Source organism: Leptonychotes weddellii, chromosome 11 (assembly GCF_054177405.1).
Source record: "Leptonychotes weddellii isolate Sample4059 chromosome 11, ASM5417740v2, whole genome shotgun sequence".
NCBI classification, from domain to species: Eukaryota; Metazoa; Chordata; class Mammalia; order Carnivora; family Phocidae; genus Leptonychotes; species Leptonychotes weddellii.
This window is the reverse complement of record NC_138379.1, coordinates 46,281,784-46,287,470: the sequence shown is the minus strand read 5'-3', so window position 1 is coordinate 46,287,470 and position 5,687 is coordinate 46,281,784. Positions and strand designations below refer to the sequence as shown.

The following is a 5,687-nucleotide window of genomic DNA, read 5'->3' as shown; positions in this document are numbered from 1 at the left end:
ATGGAACACTTCATCTAGAACTAATGATGTAATGTATGGGGATTAACATAAGAATAAATAAAAAATAAAAAAAAGAAAAAGAAAAAAAACAAAAAAACAAAAAAAACAAAAAAAATGTATTGGTGCCTTTTTTATGGCCTAACATAGGATATCCCATATGCATTTGAGAAGAATGTATATTCTCTGTTGTTTGCTGGTGTGTTCTATAGATCTCTGCTAGATCTCGCTGGTTTCTAGTGTTGTACAAGTCTACTTCCCTGTTGATCTTATGCCTAGTTATTCTATTCATGATTGGTAGGGGTTCTTGAAATTTCTAACTGCTGTTTTTGGTTTTTTTTAAGATTTTATTTATTTATTTGACAGAGAGAGACACAACGAGAAAGGGAACACAAGTAGGGGGAGTGGGAGAGGGAGAAGCAGGCTTCCCACGGAGCAGGGAGCCTTATGCGGGGTTCAATCCCAGGACCCTGGGATCATGACCTGAGCCAAAGGCAGATGCTTAACGACTGAGCTACCCAGGCGCCCCTGCTGTTATTTTTTTTTTTTTTGAGTAATCTCTCTGCCCATGGGGCTCAAACTCATGATCCTTTGTAAGATCAAGAGTCATATGCTCTACTGACTGAGCCAGCCATGCACCCCTTCCAACTGCTGTTTTTGAATTATGTATTTATCTATCCAACTCTGTTAGTTACTTCATGTATTTTGGGATTCTGTTATTAGGTGCATTTATGTTTATAATTGTTATGTGTTCCTGATGGATTAACCCTTTATCATTAGAAAAAATTTATTTTTTTTAATCTTTTTTTTTTAAAGATTTTATTTATTTATTTGACAGAGAGAGACACAGTGAGAGAGGAGCACAGGCAGGGGGAGTGGAGGGGGGAGAGACAGGCTTCCCGCCGAGTGGGGAGCCCGATGCGGGGCTCGATCCCAGAACGCTGGGATCATGACCTGAGCCGAAGGCAGGCGCTTAATGACTGAGCCACCCAGGTGCCCCGAAAAAATTTATTTTTTAATATATTATATATAATATAAATATATATATTATATATATATAATTTATCATTATAAAAAATATATCTTTGCCTCTTAACAATTTTTGTCTTAAATTCTATTTGCCCAATATCATTATAGCCACTCCAGCTATCCTTTAGGGTTTTTTTTTGCGTGATATATCTTTTTCTATCCTTTTAAGTTTAGCCTTTTTGTGTCTGTGAATCTAAAGTGTGAGTCATGTAAAGAGTGTATAGTTGGGCAATGATTTTTTATCTGCCAATCTCTGCATTTTTATTGGGGAATTCAATCCATTTATATATAATTACTAATGATACAGGTTTTACAGCTGCAATTTTATTTGTTATATATATATTTTTAAAGATTTTATTTTTAAGTGATCTCTACACCCAACATGGCACTTGAACTTACAACCCCGAGATCAAGAGTCACATGCTCTACTGACAGAGTCAGCCAGACACCCCTATATATGTTTTTTGGTTTTTTTGTTCCTCTATTTCTCCATTACTTCCTTCTTTTGTGTTTAATAGGTATTTTCAAGTGTACCATTTTAATTCCTTTTTTGTTTCTTTTACTATATTTTTATAGTTTTTTCTTAATAGTTGCTCTGGGGTTACAATTAACAATCTGGTTATACAATTATAGCAATCTGGTTCAGATTAATACTGAGTTTCAATAATGTTCAAAACTTTATTCCAATATAGCTTCATTCCTTCCCCTACTCCTTTGTACTTTGTATTATTGTCATACAAATTTCATCTTTATACATTATAAACATATCAACACTGTTTTATAGTTATTATTTCGTGAAGTTGTCTTTTCCCATTAAATAGGATAAGGAAAGAGTTACAATATAAAAACATTTATACCATATTTTATATTTCTCTACGTAGTAACTTTTACTGGTGCTCTTTATTTCTTCATGTGGATTCAAGTTACTGCCTGGTGTTCTTTCATTTTGGCCTGAAAGACAACCTTTAGTATTTCTTGTAGGGAAAGTTTGCTAGTGACAAAATCTCCCTGCTTTGGTTTATTTGGGTATATGTCTTAATTTCTCCTTCACTTTGAAGAATAGTTTTTTGGTTACAAAATTCTGGGTTGACAGTCTTTTCCTTTCATTTTTTTGAATGTCATCCCACTGCATTCTGGACTTCATATGGTTTTTCTAATGAGACATTAACAATTGATCTTATTGAGGATCCTTTGTAAATGATGAGTCATTTCTCTATTGCTCCTTTCAAGATTCTCTGTTTATATTTCAATAGCTTGACTCTAGTGTGTTTAAGTGTGAATTTTTTTGAGTTTCTCTTTCTTGGAAGTCATTGAACTTAGACGTGTAGATTAATTTTTTATATAAAATTTGGCCTTGAAATCAAGGTTTTGGCCTTAATTTATCCAAATATTATTTATGTTTTTATTCTCTCTCTGCTCCTTCTAGGACTCTCATTGTGCATATTTTAGTATGCTTAATGGTATTCCCACAGGTCTCTGTGTTTCTGTTTATTTTTCTTCCTTAAGTTTGTTCTTTTTTTTTTTTTAAGATTTTATTTTCTTAAGTAATCTCTGCACCCAATGTGGGGCTCAAACTCACAACTCTGTGATTGAGAGTCTCATATTCCACCGACTGAGCCGGCCAGGTGCCCCTTATTCTGTTTGTTCTTAAGAATGGACAATTTCTATTTTCAAGTTTGTAGATTCTTTCTTCTATCACTTCAGATCTGCTGCTGAGCACCTCTAGTAAAAAATGTTTAAATTCAGACTTTATTTTTTTCTTTAAAAAGCAGCTTACGGTTCCCGACAAAATTGAGGGGAAGGTATAAGGATTTCCCATATACCCCCTGCCTCCAAACATGCATAACTTCCTCCATTATAACATCCCAAACCAGAGTAGTACATTTGTTACAATTGATAAACCTATACTGACACATCTTAATCATCTGAAGTCCATAGTTTAGATTACAGTTCACTCTTGGTGTTGTACATTCTTTAGGTGTGGACAAATGGATGATATGTGTCATTATCATATAGAGTATTTTCATTGCCCTAAAAATATCCTCTGCTCTGGGGTGCCTGGCTGACTCAGTCAATAGAACATGGGACTCTTGATCTCAGGGTTGTAAGGTTTTTTTTTAAAGATTTATTTATTTATTTGAGAGAGCGAGAATGAGAGAGAGAGAGAGAGTACATGAGAGGGGGGAGGGTTAGAGGGAGAAGCAGGCTCCTCGCTGAGCAGGGAGCCCGACGTGGGACTTGATCCAGGGACTCCAGGATCATGACCTGAGCCGAAGGCAGTCGCTTAACCAACTGAGCCACCCAGGCACCCATCAGGGTGGTAAATTTGAGCCCCATGTTGGGAATAGAGATTATTTAAAAAAAAAAAAATCTTAAAAAAAAAAGATACCCTCTACTCTACATATTTATCCCTCCTTCTCCCCAGCTCCCAGCAACCACTGATCTTTATAATGTCCATAGTTTTTGCCTTTTCCAGAAATTCATATAGTTGGAATCATATAGTATATAATCTTTCCACGTTGGCTTCTTTCACTTAGTAATATGCATTTAAGCTTCCTCCATCTCTTGGGGCACCTGGGTGGCTTAGTGGCTTAAGCGGCTGACTCTTGGTTTCCGCTCAGGTCTTGATCTCACGGTTGCGACATCAAGCCCTCCATCGGGCTCTGTGCTCAGTGCAGAGTCTGCTTCAGATTTTCTCTCCCTCTCTCTTCAGCTCTCTCTCTCTCCCTCAAATAAATACATAAAATCTTTTAAAAAAAAGTTTCGGGGCACCTGGGTGCCTCAGTCGTTAAGCATCTGCCTTCAGCTCAGGTCATGATCCCAGGGTCCTGGGATGGAGCCCCGCATGGGGCTCCCTGCTCAGCTGGGAGTCTGCTTCTCCCTCTCCCTCTCGCCCTGCTTGTGTTCCCTCTTTCGCTGTGTCTCTCTCTGTCAAATAAATAAATAAAAATTAAAAAAAAAAAAGTTTCATCCATCTCTTTTCATAGCTTGATAGTTCATTTCTTTTCTTTTTTTTTAAGATTTTATTTATTTACTCGAGAGAGCACAGAGGGAGAGTGAAAGGGAGAAGCAAACTCCCCACTGAGCAGTGAGCCCGATGTGGGGCTTGATCCCAGGACCCTGGGATCATGACCCGAGCAGAAGGCAGACACTCAACTGACTGAGCCACCCAGGTGCCCCAGTTCATTTCTTTTTTAGTGCTGAATAAAATTCCATAGTCTGGATGTACCACAGCTCATTTATCCATTCACCTATTAAAGGACATCTTGATTGCTTCAACATTTGGCAATTATGAATAAAGCTGCTATAAGTATTCATGTACAGATTTTTTTTAAAAGATTTTATTTATTTGACAGAGACACAGAGAGAGAGGGAACACAAACAGGGGCAGTGGGAGAGGGAGAAGCAGGCTTCCCGTGGAGCAGGGAGCCCAACGAGGGGCTTGATCCCAGGACCACGACCTGACCTGAAGGCAGATGCTAAATGACTGAGCCACCCAGGTGCCCCCCATGTACAGATTTTTATGTGGACATAAGTTTTCAACTCCTTTGGGGAAATATCAGATTGTATGGTAAGAATATGTTTAATTTTGTTAAGAAACTGCCAAACAGTCTTTCTAAGTGGCTGTATCATTTTGCATTTTCATTCATTTGCAATGAATGAGAGTTCTTGCTGCTCCACATCCTCACCAGCATTTGGTGTGGTCAATGTTCCAGATTCTGGCCATTCTAATAGGTGTATAGTGGTATCTCATTGTTGTTTTAATTTGCATTTCCCTGATGCTGTATGATGTGGAGCATCTTTGCATATGTTTGTTTGCCATTTTCATATCGTCTTGGCTGAAGTGTCTGCTAATTAAGGTCTTTGGCTTATTTTTAAATCAGGTTGTTGATTTTCTTGTTGTTGAGTTTTAAGAATTTCTTTCTGTATTTTAGAAAACAGTCCTTTACAGATACGTCTTTTGCAAATATTTTGTCCCAGTCTGTGGCTTGTCTTTTCATTCTGTTAACATCTTTTACAGAGCAGAAAATTTTAATTTTAATTAAGACCAGCTTGTCAGTTCTTTCTTTCATGGATCATGCCTTTGGTTTTGTATCTTTTTTTTTTTTTGGTTGTCAAATGATCCTTTATTGAAACATTTTCCTTTGTAGTTAACTAGCTGGGCATTCCACCGCACCACTGTTGATGTCATCGATGATGTCATGAGGGTGGCGGCTGTCAACATTGCGGCCCACAGACTGGGCAGTCCCCAGGATTTCTTTAATGGTTCCAGAGAGTTCTCTGGCTAAAGATCGGTGTCGCATCTGTTGCGCAATATTGACAGTCTCATCAAAAGTGATATTTCCACTGTGCTTAATGTTTTTCTGCTTCTTTCTGCCTCTTGGTGGTTCCTTGAGGGCTTTGAGAATCAGGGCAGAGGCAGAAGGTACCACTTCAATCTGGGCCTGTCTGTTCTGAATGGTCAGTTTCACCATAATCTTTAGACCCTTCCAATCACTGGTTGCCTTGGCGATGTCATCACCAACCTTTTTTGGAGACAGACCCAGTGGGCCGATCTTCGGGGCCAGGGCAGACGCACTGACTTCACGACCAGTGCACCTCAGGTACACGACTTGGATCTCGTTGGGGTCGAACTTAGGCGGCATGGCGGAAGTGGCTGG

At 38.6% G+C, this 5,687-nt stretch overlaps 1 pseudogene; it reads right to left on the bottom strand.

Moving 5' to 3' along the window:
- Positions 1-5,120: 5,120 nt before the first annotated feature.
- Positions 5,121-5,687, bottom strand: LOC102728777 (large ribosomal subunit protein uL11 pseudogene; annotated as a pseudogene).